The sequence below is a fragment of the Heterodontus francisci genome, unplaced genomic scaffold, assembly GCF_036365525.1.
Source record: "Heterodontus francisci isolate sHetFra1 unplaced genomic scaffold, sHetFra1.hap1 HAP1_SCAFFOLD_58, whole genome shotgun sequence".
NCBI classification, from domain to species: Eukaryota; Metazoa; Chordata; class Chondrichthyes; order Heterodontiformes; family Heterodontidae; genus Heterodontus; species Heterodontus francisci.
The window spans coordinates 10,300,476-10,315,571 of record NW_027142006.1 but is presented as its reverse complement, the minus strand read 5'-3'; the positions used below and the strand labels follow the sequence as shown (position 1 = coordinate 10,315,571).

At 45.7% G+C, this 15,096-nt stretch overlaps 1 non-coding gene across 1 annotated transcript; it reads left to right on the top strand.

The window, feature by feature from the left end:
• The first annotated feature begins 6,525 nt into the window (after positions 1-6,525).
• trnam-cau (transfer RNA methionine (anticodon CAU)) lies at positions 6,526-6,597 on the top strand. Its single transcript has one exon. It is a non-coding gene; the product is annotated as a tRNA-Met (tRNA).
• Positions 6,598-15,096: the final 8,499 nt, after the last annotated feature.

The window sequence follows — 15,096 nt, the reverse complement described above, 5'->3', positions numbered from 1 at the left end:
GGCTCAATTCAGAGATTGGAATATAACGAGAGCAGAACATAAATCATTAACTGATATTTCCGGCATAAAACACACCCCAGCTCCCGTTCCCATGTCACTGCTGTCCCTATGAGGCGGTGGGTGACTCTGAAAAGAGACTTTGTTTTGTGTTTCTGCAGGAAAACCACAAAGATCCTCACAGGCAGTGAAACTCATCTTCCCAGAATCTCCATACCAGATTGAAACAGAAAACACAAAGACAGTGAGAAAGTTCCAGAGAGTTACTGAGCATTAAAACCAATTAAATAAACCAATTCTAGAGAGATGTTGGTGCAGTTTTTCCAGAGCGATTGTGGGTGGCTCTGAAAAGAGCCGTTGTGTTTCGAGTGTTTTCACTACATGGTGGAGTTTTACTTGGAGTTGATGTACTTGGTCACTCACTTTGTCCCTTCTCACATTCCGAGCGCTTTGTTGGGTGGAAATATTTATTCAGGCAGTTTCAACAGCTCAGAGCCGACATTGAGTCAGAAACCAGAAATGGGAGTACGGGACACAGACAAGGAATTTATGCTGGACCTTTATAAATCTCACTGGTTATAGGCCTCAGTTAGAGCGTTGTGTCTAATTCCATGCTCCACTCTTCAGCAGGAATGTCAAGGCCTCAGAGAGGGTGCAGAGGAGATTTACTGGAATGGTATCAGAAAAGCAGGAATTCAGCTAATGTGGAAAGAATAGGGGTCTGGGGTGTGTGAAGCTGGGGTCCTTCTTCTTAGAGCAGAATGGCAGTTAATAGTTGCGTTCAACATTGTGAAGAGTTTTTATATGAATAAAGAAGTTTGACTGCAATTAGACAGAGCCTTGTTGAGATCACACATTATGGGCAGCACAGTGGCGCAGTGGTTAGCACCGCAGCCTCACAGCTCCAGCAACCCGGGTTCAATTCTGGGTACTGCCTAGGTGGAGTTTGCAAGTTCTCCCTGTGTCTGTGTGGGTTTTCTCCAGGTGCTCCGGTTTCTTCCCACAAGACAAAAGACTTGTTGGTAGGTAAACTGGCCATGATAAATTGTCCCTGGTTTAGGCAGGTGGGAGGGAAATATAGGGTCGGTGGGGATGTGGTAGGAATATGGGATTAGTGTAGGATTAGTATAAATGGGTGGTTGTTGGTCGGCACAGACTCGGTGGGCCGAAGGGCCTTTTTCAGTGCTGTATCTCTCTGTGACTCTAGAGATGTGGATGCTCGTTGGGTATATCCAAGAGAGAGATCGATAGGTTTTTGGATACTAAGGGGAATCAAGGGATCTGTGCTAGTGTGGTAAGATGGAGTTGATGTAGGAAATCAGCTGTGATCTTATTGAATGGCAGAGCTATTTCGATGGGCCGAATGGCCCACTCCTATTTTTTATGTAAAGTTCCATTCCTCTCAGGGAATATTTTATTTTCAAAAAGAGAAATACTGCACACACTGGAAATCTGAATAATAACAGAAGATTCTGGAAACACTCAGCAGTTCCAGCAGTATCTGTGGAGAGAGGAAGGTAGGAGCAATGTTTCAGGTCTATAGAAGGGTCACAGAACTGGACCACTAACCCGAGCTTCTCTTTTCCACAGTTGTTTCCGGACTGGCTGAGTGTTTTCAGTATTTTAGGCTTTTTCTTTCTGTATTTCATCCTTTTCTCACTTGACTATTTGCTGTGAAACTTTCAGCGTTGTGCTCAATTCTTTGTGTCGTTGTGTTGCCTTTATTTGAAGTAATGTAAATAGTTTCCTGAAATGAATTTGCCAAATGGTTGGGCAAATTGTTCCAACCAGTTTTTGAGCAAGTTTTCCACATGCACAGTGAAGGATTCCTTCACATTTGCGAAGACCATACAGGACTTGCATATCGATAGCAATGCCGTGTCCATGTGTCATTTGACATTGCTAGCCCATTCACTAATGTACCCCTTCAGGAAGCCATAGATATTTGCACTGCAGTGCTATATCATGGTGATCTATACCCGTCACCATTGTGTGAATCTGTATTAATTGAACTTATGAACTCGGCAACTTGCACAGTTGAGTTCAGTTTTATTGACACCATGCATTGCTGGTGTTGCCATGGGATCCCCTCCAGGCCCAGCTCTCACAAACATCTTTGTTGGATTCCATGACAAAACTGTTTTTAAGGGAATGACACCTAACCTCCGACCGCTTGCATATTTCCAATATGTAGATGATACGTTTGCTAAATTTGAATCCGCAGCTGCATGAAATAATTTCCTTGCACGTCTTCATGGGCTCCATCCTACACTCAAATTCACCTTTGGAATGGAGCAGTCAAATGAGTTCCCTTTCCTTGATGTACTAGTTGAGAAATCTGCTAAGGGGTTTTCTACCACGGTCTACCGCAAACCTACCTTCACTGGTCAATACACGCGTTGGGATTATTACAGTTCCGCGCGCTATAAAATTGGTCTTATCGACAACGTCATAAATAGGGCTGAGCCATTTGCTCACCATGCAAGCTTGATGCTGAAATAGGGCGAATCAAAGACATCCTGCATTACAATGGCTACACTGATCAGATCATTTCTCACTGTATATCACACAAACTTATAAATGGGCTGAAGGACGTCATTTTGAGCCCTGAAAAGTGCCCAGTCTCCCTCAAATTACCCTGGAAGGGTAATATATCCCCAGTATTTGAGTAACAGGTGAAGCGAGCTGTTTCCTGCTGTTACTATGCAGGAGCAACAAGTGTGGTGTTCGCCACTAACAGGATGCTGCTGTCAAGCAAAAGAGACATCCTGCCTATCACACAAATAAGTAACGTGATATATGAATTTCAATACCAGTGTGATGCTAGGTTTCTAGACCGTACATCCCAAAACTGGCGGATTGTATCAAATAACATGTCCCTTCCGCTGTTCGCAATGGGCCCAACCCAACCAACCCATGCTTGCAAAACTCAAAACACAGTATCCAACATGAGATGTGATTCCACAATAGGACAACATTTGCTAAATAATTCTCAGTGTGCTAAGAATTACACTGACAACCGATTTAAGACTGTCAGTAGGGCTCGCAGTGTGGTGCACTGGTGTGTACTGTAAGCTACATATATTAATACACAGGGCCCTGTTCTTTGCAGACAGAAAGAACATGCACACATGTTGTGCCAGTTTCAGCTAAACAAAATAAGTGACAGCCATTCACTGGCTCATTCCACAGGGCAATGCCGTGACCAATCAGAGTCAAGCTGCCTGGTTTAAATTTCAGACAAAGCTGGGCAGTTATCTGTCAGTTACCATAAACTGATGCATTCTGAATGGCAATGCCTCGACCAATCAGAGTTCACTTGCCAACCAATCAGCACTCTCTTCTCATACAGAAGAAAGTTGTTGTTTTCCCTTAAATTGGTATTCTTGTGGATTGCCCTGCTGAGTGCAAGACGAAAACAACTGGCTACCAAAGTTTGGACAACATGTCACTATTTTCACGAAATGATTACTTTTATTTTCAATATAAAAATATAAAGCAATGTGAGTGTAACATTTACAGACAAATTCTATTACCTCACATTGCCTGATTCTTTCACACTGACAGACTATGTGAACTACTGTCCCGATTTTGCAGTTCTCACTTCCAGTTAGCAAATGTCAGCAATCTGTGATACAGTGCAGTTTACAGACCAGACCGTCAATCACAACATGCAATAATTGTTCAGCTTATGTTGGACTGGTGGGATTTAGAAATACTAGGAATTGAGATGAGCTGTTATTGTATTTAATTATTTGTTTCATGGGATGTGGACGTCGCCAGCCAGGCCAGCATTTATTGTCCATCCCTAATTGCCCATGAGAAGGTGGTGATGAGCTTCCTTCTTGAACCACTGCAGTCCATGTGGGGTAGGTACACCCACAGTGCTATTAGGAAGGGAGTTCCAGGATTTTTACCCAGCGACAGTGAAGGAAGGAATGGCGATATAGTTCCAAGTCAGGATGATGTGTAGCTTGGAGGAGAACTTTCAGGTGGTGGTATTCCCATGCATCTGCTGCCCTTGTCCTTCTAGGCAGTAGAGGATGCAGGTTTGGAAGGTGCTGCCTGACTAGCCTTGGTGCATTGTTGCAGTGCATCTTGTAGATGGTACACACTGCTGCCACTGTACGTCAGTGGTGAAGGGAGTGAATGTTGTGGACGGGGTGCCAATCAAGCGTGTTGCTTTGTCCTGGATGGTGTCGAGCTTCTTGAATGTTGTTGGAGCTGCACCCATCCGGGCAAGTGGATAGTATTCCATCACACTCCAGACTTGTGCCTTGTAAATTGTGGACAGGCTTGGGGAGTCAGGAGGTGAGTTACTCACCGCATGATTCCTACCCTCTGACCAGCTCATGTAGTCACACTATTTATAAGGCTACTCCAGTTCAGTTTCTGGTCAATGGGAACCCCCAGGAAGTTGATAGTGGGGGATTCAGCGATCGTAATGCCGTTGAATGTCAATGGGAGATCGTTAGATTCTCTCTTGTTCGAGATGGTCATTGCCTGGCACTTGTGTGGCGCGAATGTTACTTGCCACTTATCAGCCCAAGCCTGGATATTGTCCAGGTCTTGCTGCATTTCTACATGGACTGCTTCACTATCTGAGGAGTCGCGAATGGTGCTAAATTTTGCAATCATCAGTGAACATCCCCACTTCTGACCTTATGATTGAAGGAAGGTCACTGATGAAGTAGTGAAGAAGGTTGGGCCGAGGATACTACCCTGAGGAACTCCAGCAGGAATGTCCTGGAGCTGAGATGATTGACCTCCAACAATCACAACCATTTTCCTTTGTGCTAGGTACGATTCCAACCAGTGCAGAGTTTTCCTCTTGATTCCCATTGACTCCAGTTTTGCTCGGGCTCCTTGATGCCATACTCAGTCAAATGCTACCTTGATGTCAAGGGCAGACACTCTCACCTCACCTCTTGAGTTCAGCTCTTTTGTCCTTGTTTGAACCAAGGCTGTAATGAGGTCAGGAGCTGAATGGCCCTGGCGGAACCCAACCGAGCGTCACTGAACAGGTTATTGCAAAGCAAGTGCCCCGTCGATGACATCTTCCATCACGATACTGATGATTGAGAGTAGACTGATTTGGCAGCAATTGGCTGGGTTGGAATTGTCCTGCTATTTGTGTACAGGACATACCTGGGCAATTTTCCACGTTGCCGGGTAGATGCCAGTATTGTACCTGTACTGGAACAGCTTCGCTAGTGGCGCGGCACGTTCTGGAGCACAGGTCTTCAGTACTATTGCTGGAATATTGTCAGGGCACGTAGCCTTTGCTGTATCCAGTGCCTTCAGTCGTTTCTTGATATCACATTGAGTGAATCGAATTGGCTGAAGACTGGCATCTGTGATGCTGGGGACTTCAGAAGGAGGCCGAGATGGATCATCAACCCAGCACTTCTGGCTGCAGATTGTTTCAAATTCTTCATCCTTATCTTTTGCATTGATGTGCTGGGCTCCCCCATCATTGAGGTTGGGGATATTTGTGGAGCCACCTCCTCCTGTTGGTTGTTTAATTGTCCACCACCATTCATCATTGGATGTGGCAGGGTGTAGATCTGATCCATTGGTTGTGGGATCACTTAGCCCTGTCTATTACATGCTGCTTCTGCTGTTTGGCATGAAAGTAGTCCTGGGCTGTAGCTTCATCAGGCTGATGCCTCATTTCAAGGTATGCCTGGTGCTGCTCCTGGCATGCCCTCCTGCACTCTTCATTGAATTAGGGTTGATCCCCCAGCTTGTTGGTAATGTTAGAGTGGGGGAATATGCCGGGCCATGAGGTTATAGAATGTGGTTGACTACAATTCTGCTGCTGCTAATGGTCCACAGCACCTCATGGATGCCCAGTTATACATTGCTGGTTCTGTTCAAAATCTATCCCATTTAGCACAGTGGTAGTGGCACACAACACGATAGAGGGTATCCTCAATGTGAAGACGGGACTTCATCTCCACAAGGACTGTGCAGTGGTCACTCTTACCAATACTGTCATGGACTGATGCATCTGCGGCAGGCAGATTGGTGAGGATGAGTTCAAGTATGTTTTTCCCTCTTGTTCGTTCCCTCACCACCTACCGCAGACCCAATCGAGCAGCTATGTCCGTTAGGACTCGGCCAGCATGGGCAGTAGTGGTGCTACCGAGCCACTCATGGTGATAGACATTGAAATCCCCCAGCCAGACTACATTCTGGACCCTTGCACCCTCAGTGCTCCCTCCAAGTGGTGTTCATCAGTCTTTCGCTGTCTCTTGCTGGTTTGCTCAGTACCGTTCTCTGTCTGTTCCTTTCTGAGTCCTGGTAATATCTTCCTGGTTTTCTGTGCGTCTTTCTCTGTCTGCCTCATTGTCGGTGCTGTTACTCCGTGTCCTTGTGTCATTGCGCAGTGAGCATGAGTCCGTCAGCATGTGTGTTGCTGAGTCCGGGATTCTTGAGAAATCCGACTACAATCCTATTTTTATCAAAACATTGGGGAAATGAACATATTTCACTAACGGGCAGCCAAAATTTAAAACAGCGGTGAGCAGAGTGGCGCAGTGGAAGCGTGCTGGGCCCATAACCCAGAGGTCAATGGATCGAAACCATTTTCTGCTATTTATGCTTCGTAATAATGCAAACTGTTCACTTTCAAAACATCAAGTATTTCCCCAAAATAACAAGATGCTTCCAAAGGCACTCTATTGCAATCAGCTTCTTCCTTCCAGTGAACACATCAATCAGTAACAAATCACATTTGCTCACACGAACACAAGCTGCAAACACGTACCAGCCGAGTCTCTCCCACTTTGTCAACCCCTTCCTGCAGAGCCTCCTCTCCACCACCAGATGGTGATGTTGGCCACAATAAAACCAGGACAAATGGTCACAGTGAGGAGACGGTCAGTCACAGAAAATAAAACAATAACAGGGAAAACCTTTACACAACAACAGGGGACATCTTTACACAACAGAAAACATATTTACACACCAGGAAATACCTTTAGACAACAGGGAGAACACAATCATACAAATGCCTTGTTTCTCCATCTCAGTCTCGTTGTCTCTCTCTCTGTCCCTCAGTTTTGCTTCCTCACTGTCTATTGGTTTTCTGTGTGTTTTTCTCTCTGTCCCGTTGTCGATGGTGTTACTCAGCGTCCTTGTAACATTGTGTAGCCAGGCTGAGCCTCCCAACACCTGTATTGCTGTAATAAAAACAGAAAATGCTGGAAATGCTCAGTAGGTCTGGCAGCATCTGTGGAGAAAGAAACAGTTAACAGTTCAGATCTGTTTCCTTAGCTCACATTAACTTTGTTCTCTCTCCACAGATGCCGCCAGACCTGCTGACTATTTCAAGCATTTTCTGTTTATGTTTCAGATTTCCAGCATCCGCAGTATTTTGCTTTTGTACGTGTGTTGCTATGTCTGGGACTGTTTGAGTGCAATGCTATTGCTTTATAAACAGCGTTGAAACAAACATTTATCTCGCTAACACACAGCACTAATACACAGCTGGATATAAACAGCAGCCTGCAGCAGAGGGCGCAGTGGAAGTTTATTAACACAAATAATTCACCAACACTATATTTACTGCTATCCCCAATCACACCACGCTTCGTCTTAACACGTTTTACTCTTTATTTGCATCAACATCTTCCTTCCAGTAAACACTTCAATTTGGAACACAGCTTCCAAATCACCTTTATTCACAAACCCGAACACACACCAGCCCAGACTTTCCCCTTCCTGTCAACCCATTCCTGCATCAGTGCCTGTCCACCAACAGTTGTTGCTAGAATCATACAATCATAGAATGGCGACAGCACAGAAGGAGGCCATTCAGCCTGTCGAACCCGTGCTGGCTCTCTGTTAGAGCACTAAAATAAAAGCAAAATACTGCGGATGCTGGAAATCTGAAACAAAAACAAGAAATGCTGGATTCACTCAGCAGGTCTGGCAGCATCTGTGGAAGGGTCACTGACCCGAAACGTTAACTCTGCTTCTCTTTCCACAGATGCTGCCAGACCTGCTGAGTGAATCCAGCATTTCTTGTTTTTGTCTCTGTTAGAGCAACTCACCTCATTTCACTCCCCAGTCAGTTCAATTTTGGAGGTGGGAAAACTTCTCGAAAGAATAATTCGGGACAAAATTAATAGTCCCATGGACAAATGTGGGTTAATTCAAGAAAGCCAGCATGGATTTCTTAAGGGAAAATCATGTTTAACTGTCCTGCTGGAGATTTTGATGAGGTAACAGAGAGGGTTGATGAGGGCAATGCTGTTGATGTGGTCTACATGGACTTTCAAAAGGTCTGGCAGCATCTGAAAGGTCACTGACCTGAAACGTTAACTTTGCTTCTCTCTGTACAGATGCTGCCTGACCTGCTGAGTATTTCCAGCATTTCTTGTTTTCATTATGGCACAGAGTTCCCTTTTCAAACTTACAGAATTAACCACAATAGTGTACTCTGAGATTCAAGTTAAATATCAGCCCAATATTTACACACATTATGAGTTTATAAGTTTCAGTATTAATTCCCATAGTGCATCCTGACATATACATTAGATATAACATAACATAAGAACAGAAGAAATAGGAGCAGGAGTAGGCCATTCGGCCCCTCAAGCCTGCCCTGCCATTCAGTAAGATCATGGCTGATCTGCCCCAGACCTCAACTCCTCTTTCATGCCAGCTCTTCATAGACCTCAACTCTCCAATATTTCAAAAATCTATTTACATCCTCTTTAAATACTTTCAGTGATTTAGCCTCCAATACTGACTGGGGTAGAGAATTCCAGACATTCACTACCCTCTGAGAGAAGAAATTCCTTTGTATCTCAGTTTAAATGAGTGTCCCCTTAATCTGTAACTATGTCGCCTAGTTTGAGATTCCCGCACTAGTGGAAACATCTTCTCAACATCGACCCTGTTAATAAAAACAAGAAATGCTGGAAATACTCAGCAGGTCTGGCAGCATCTGTGAAGAGAGAAGCAGAGTTAATGTTTCAGGTCAGAGACCCTTCTTCACCCTGTTAAGCACCCTCAGAATCTTGCACGTTTCAAAAAGATCACCCCTCATTCTTCTAAACACGAATGAATAACCTGTTTAGCCGTTCTTCATAAGTCAACCCCTTCATCCCAGGAATCAGCTGAGTGAATCGCTTTTGAACTCCTCCAATGCCAGTACATCCTTTCTTAAGTCTAAATCTCAAGTGCGTCATCAGATTGAGAGATTCTGAAAGATAGCATAACCTGAGATACAAACTGAGATTTCAGTTTAAAACTCCCCTGGATTGTGAAACTAAAAGATACAATAGCAATTCAATTTGTATAGACTGTGCTTTGGATCATATTCCAGCCCTCATACAGTATCAGACTGGAAGATACTGTAGCAATTCCATTAGTGCAGACTCAGCTCTACATTACAGAGCAGGGAACATATTTAAACAACCGGGAACACTTTTACACAAGACGGATCATATTTACACAACTGAGAAGATATTTACCCAACAGGGAACCATTTTACACAATAACAGAGAACATCTTTACACAACAGCGAATATAGTTACACAACAGAGAACATATTACACAGCAGGAAATATCTTTAAAAGAACACAGGGAACATCTTTACACAACAGAGAACACAATTACATAAGTCATCAGTCTTTCGCTGTCTCTTGCTGGTTTGCTCAGTACCTTTCTCTGTCTGTTCCTTTCTGAGTCCTGATAATATCTTCCTGGTTTTCTGTGTGTCTTTCTCTGTCTGTTCCTTTCTGCGTCCTGATAATCTCTTCCTGGTTATCTGTGTGTCTTTCTCTGTCTGTTCCCTTCTGGGTCCGAATGATCTCTACCCGGTTTTCTGTGTGTCTTTCTCTGCCTGCCTCATTGTCGGTGCTGTTACTCTGTGTCCTTGTGTCATTGGGCAGTGAGGGTGAGTCCGTCAGCACGTGTGTTGCTGAGTCCGGGATTCTTGAGAAATCCGACTCCAATCCTATTTTTATAAAAACATTGGGGAAATGAACATATTTCACGAACAGGCAGCTAAAGTTTAAACCAGCAGTTTGCAGAGTGGCGCAGCGGAAGCGTGCTGGGTCGATGGATCGAAACCATTCTCTGCTATTTATGTTTGGTCGGAAGACAAACAGTTCACTTTCAAAACATCAAGTGTTTCCCCATAATAACAAGATGCGCTCGATTGCGATCAGCTTTTTCCTTCTCGTGAACACATCAATCAGTAACAACTCACTTTTGCTCACACGAACACAAGCTGCAAACACGGACCAGCCGAGTCTCTCCCACTTTGTCAACCCCCTTCCTGCAGAGCCTCCTCTCCACCACCAGATGGTGATGTTGGCCACAATAAAACCAGGACAAATGGTCACAGTGAGGAGACGGTCAGCAACAGAAAATAAAACAATAACAGGGAAAACCTTTGCACAACAACAGGAGACATCTTTACACAACAGAAAACATATTTACACAACAGGAAATACCGTTACACAACAGGGAGAACACAATCATACAAATGCCTTGTTTCTCCATCTCAGTTTCGTTGTCTGTCTCTCTCTCTCCGTTCCTCACTTTTATTTCCTCACAGTCTATTAGTTTTCTGTGTGTTTTTCTCTCTGTCCCGTTGTCGATGGTGTCACTCAGCGTCCTTGTAACATTGCGTAGCCAGGCTGAGCCTCCCAACACCTGTGTTAGAGAACATAGAACATAGAACAGTACAGCACAGTACATGCCCTTCGGCCCACGATGTTGTGCGGAAACTTTAACCTACTCTAAGATCAAAACTACCTACATACCTTTCATTCTACTATCATCCATGTACCTATCCAAGAGACGCTTAAATGTCCCTAATGTATCTGCTTCGACTACCACCGCTGGCAGTGCATTCCACGCACCCACCACTCTCTGTGTAAAGAAACTACCTCTGACATCTCCCCGAAACCTTCCTCCATCACCTTAAAATTATGCCCCCTGGTGATAGCCCTTTCCACCCTGGGAAAAAGTCTCTGGCTATCCACTCTATCTATGCCTATCATCATCTTGTACCCCTCTATCAAGTCACCTCTCATCCTTCTTCGTTCCAATGGGAAAAGCCCCAGCACCCTCAACCTTTCTTCGTAAGACATGCCCTCCAGTCCAGACAGCATCCTGATAAATCTCCTCTGCACCCTCTCTAAAGCTTCCACATCCTTCCTATAATGAGACGACCAGAACTGAACACAATATTCCAAGTGTGGTCTAACCAGGGCTTGATAGAGCTGCAGCATAACCTCGCGGCTCTTAAACTCAATCCCCCTGATAATGAAAGCCAACACACCATACGCCTTCTTAACAACCCTATCAAACTTGGGTGGCAACTTTGAGCGATCTATGGACATGGGCCCCAAGATCCCTCTGTTCCTCCACACTACCAAGAATCCTGTCTTTTAGCCTGTATTCTGCATTCAAATTCGACCTTCCAAAATGAATCACTTCACACTTTTCCAGGTTGAACTCCATCTGCCACTGCTCAGCCCAGCTCTGCACCCTGTCAATGTCCCGTTGCAACCTACAACAGCCTTCCACACTATCCACAACTCCAGCAACCTTCGTGTCATCGGCAAACTTGCTAACCCAGACTTCCACTTCCTCATCCAAGTCATTTATAAAAATCACAAAGCGCAGAGGTCCCAGAACAGATCCCTGCGGAACACCACTGGTCACCGAGCTCCAGGCTGAATACTTTCCATCTACTACCACCCTCTGTCTTCTATGGGCCAGCCAATTCTGTATCCAGACAGCCAACTTTCCCTGCATCCCATGCCTCCTTACTTTCTGAATGAGCCTACCATGGGGAACCTTATCAAACTCCTTGCTAAAATCCATATACACCACATCCACTGCTCTTCCTTCATCGATGTGTTTTGTCACATCTTCAAAGAATTCAATAAGTCTTGTGAGGCATGACCTGCCCCTCACAAAGCCATGCTGACTGGCTCTAATCAAACTATGCTTTTCCAACTAATCATAAATCCTGTCTCTCAGAATCCTCTCCAATAATTTGCCCACTACCGACATAAGACTGACTGGTCTATAATTCCCAGGGTTATCCCTATTCCCTTTCTTGAACAAGGGAATAACATTTGCCACCCTCCAATCATGTGGTACTACTCCAGTGGACAGTGAGGACGCAAAGATCATCGCCAAAGGCGCGGCAATCTCTTCCCTCGCTTCCCGTAATATCCTTGGGTATATCCCGGCTGGCCCCAGGGACTTATCTGTCCTCATGTCTTTCAAAATTTCCAGCACATCCTCCCTCTTAACATCAACCTGTTCGAGCATATCAGCCTGTTCCACGCTGTCCTCACAAACGTCCAGGTCCCTCTCACTAGTGAATACTGAAGCAAAGTATTCATTTAGGACCTCCCCTACCTCCTCCGACTCCAGGCACAAGTTCCCTCCACTATCCCTGATCGGCCCTACCCTCAGTCTGGCCATCCTCTTGTTCCTCACATAAGTGTAGAACGCATTGGGATTTTCCTTAATCCTACCCGCCAAGACTTTTTCATGTCCCCTTCTAGCTCTCCTAAGTCCATTCTTCAGTTCCTTCCTGGCTACCTTGTAACCCTCTGGAGCCCTGTCTGATCCTTGCTTCCTCAACCTTAAGTAAGCTTCCTTCTTCCTCTTGACTAGCTGTTCCACATTTCTTGTCATCCAAGGTTCCTTCACCCTACCATCCCTTCCTTGCCTCATCGGGACAAACCTATCCAGCAGTCGCAGCAAGTGCTCCCTAAACAACCTCCACATTTCTGTCGTGCATTTCCCTGAGAACATCTGTTCCCAATTTATGCACCCCAGTTCCTGCCTAATAGCATTGTAATTCCCCCTCCCCCAATTAAATATTTTCCCATCCCGTCCGCTCCTGTCCCTCTCCATGACTACAGTAAAGGTCCGGGAGTTGTTATCACTATCACAGACATGTTCTCCCACCGAGAGATCTGCCACCTGGCCTGGTTCGTTGCCAAGCACCAAATCCAACATAGCCTCCCCTCTAGTCGGCTTATCTAGATATTGAGTCAGGAAACCTTCCTGGACACACCTGACAAAAACTGCGCCATCCAAACTATTTGCACGAAGGAGGTTCCAATCAATATTAGGGAAGTTGAAGTCACCCATGGCAACAACCCTGTTACTTCTGCTCCTTTCCAAAATCTGCCTCCCAATCTGTTCCTCCGTGTCTCTGTTGCTATTGGGGGGTCTATAGAAAACTCCCAATAAAGTGACTGCTCCTTTCCTGTTTCTGACTTCCACCCATAATGACTCAGTAGACAAACCCTCCTCGATGACCTCCCTTTCTGCAGCTGTGATACTATCCCTGATTAACAATGCAACTCCCCCACTTCTTTTACCTCCCTCCCTATTCCTTTTGAAACATCCAAACCCGGGAACATCCAACATCCATTCCTGCCCCTGTGATCTCCAAGTGTCCGTAATGGCCACAACATCGTAGCTCGAAGTACTGATCCATGCTCTAAGTTCATCACCCTTATTCCTGACACTTCTTGCATTAAAATAGACACACTTCAACCCATCATACTGGCTGAAACTTTGCCCTGTCAACTGTCTAACCTTCCTCACAGACTCTCTGCACTCTGTATCTGCCTGTTCAACAGCTACCCCATCCACTGATCCGTAGCTCCGGTTCCCATACCTCTGCCAAACTAGTTTAAACCCTCCCGAAGAGCTCTAGCAAACCTCCCGCCCAGGATATTGGTGTCCCTCCAGTTCAGATGCAACCCGTCCTTCTTGTCCAGGTCCCACCTTCCCCAGAAGGTATCCCAATGATCCACATAACTGAAGCCCTCCCTGCTACACCAGCTCTGTAGCCACGTGTTCAGCTGCACTCGCTCTCTGTTTCTAGCCTCACTAGCACGTGGCACCGGTATCAATCCTGAGATTACTACTCTGCTCGTCTTGCCTTTTAGCTTCCAACCTAACTCCTATATTCGCTTTTCAGGTCCTCATCCCTTTTCCTAGCTCTGTCATATGTACCACGACTTCTGGCTGCTCCCCCTCCCCTTTAAGAATCCGAAAGACTCGATCTGAGACATCCCTGACCCTGGCACCCAGGAGGCAACATACCATCCGGGAGTCTCGTTCGTGACCACAGAATCTCCTGTCTGTTCCTCTAACCATTGAATCTCCTATCACTATCGCTCTCCTATTCTCCACCCTTCCCTTCTGAGCCGCAGAGCCAGGCTCAGTGCCCGTGACCTGGCCGCTGTGGCTTTCCCCTGGTAGGTCCCCCCCCACAACCGTATACAAAACGGTATACTTATTCTTGAGGGGAACGGCCACAGGGGATCCCTGCACTGTGTGCCTATTCACTTTCCCTCCCCTGACGGTCACCCAGCAACCTTTATCCTGTGACTTAGGTGTCAGGACTTCCCTATAACTGCTCTCTATCATCCCCTCTGCCTCCCGCATGATCCGAAGTTCATCCAGCTCCAGCTCCCGTTCCCCAACGCGGTCTGTGAGGAGCTGGAGTTGGGTGCACTTCTCACAGGTGAAGTCAGCAGGGACACAAGTGGTGACCCTTACCTCCCACATCCTGCAAGAGGAGTATGCAACTGCCCTAGCTTCCATCCCCTCTGCTCCAAATTGACGACAGAGAATAAAAAAATATAAAGGAAAACCTTACCTTACCAAACCCTCCACACAAGAGTCCTTTTTTTTGGTTGGAGGAGGAGGATGGGTGGGAGACACGACACGTGTAGTGTTTCGGGTTTAGCCACTGCCCGAATATATAAGTTCACTTACCCAGCAGTCCCCGTGTCCGCGTCCGCCGAATCGTCAGGTAAGTACTTTATAGTGAAACGTACCTTCCCGGCTGCCCCCTGGCTCGCACTATCACCGCTACTGCTGATCAAAGGTGCTGCTGTAATAAAAACAGAAAATGCTGGAAATGCTCAGTAGGTCTGGCAGCATCTGTGCAGAGAGAAACAGTTAACAGTTCAGGTCTGTTTCCTTCGCTCACATTAACTTTGTTTCTTTCTCCACAGATGCTGCCAGACCTGCTGACTATTTCAAGCATTTTCTGTTTATGTTTCAGATTTCCAGCATCTGCAG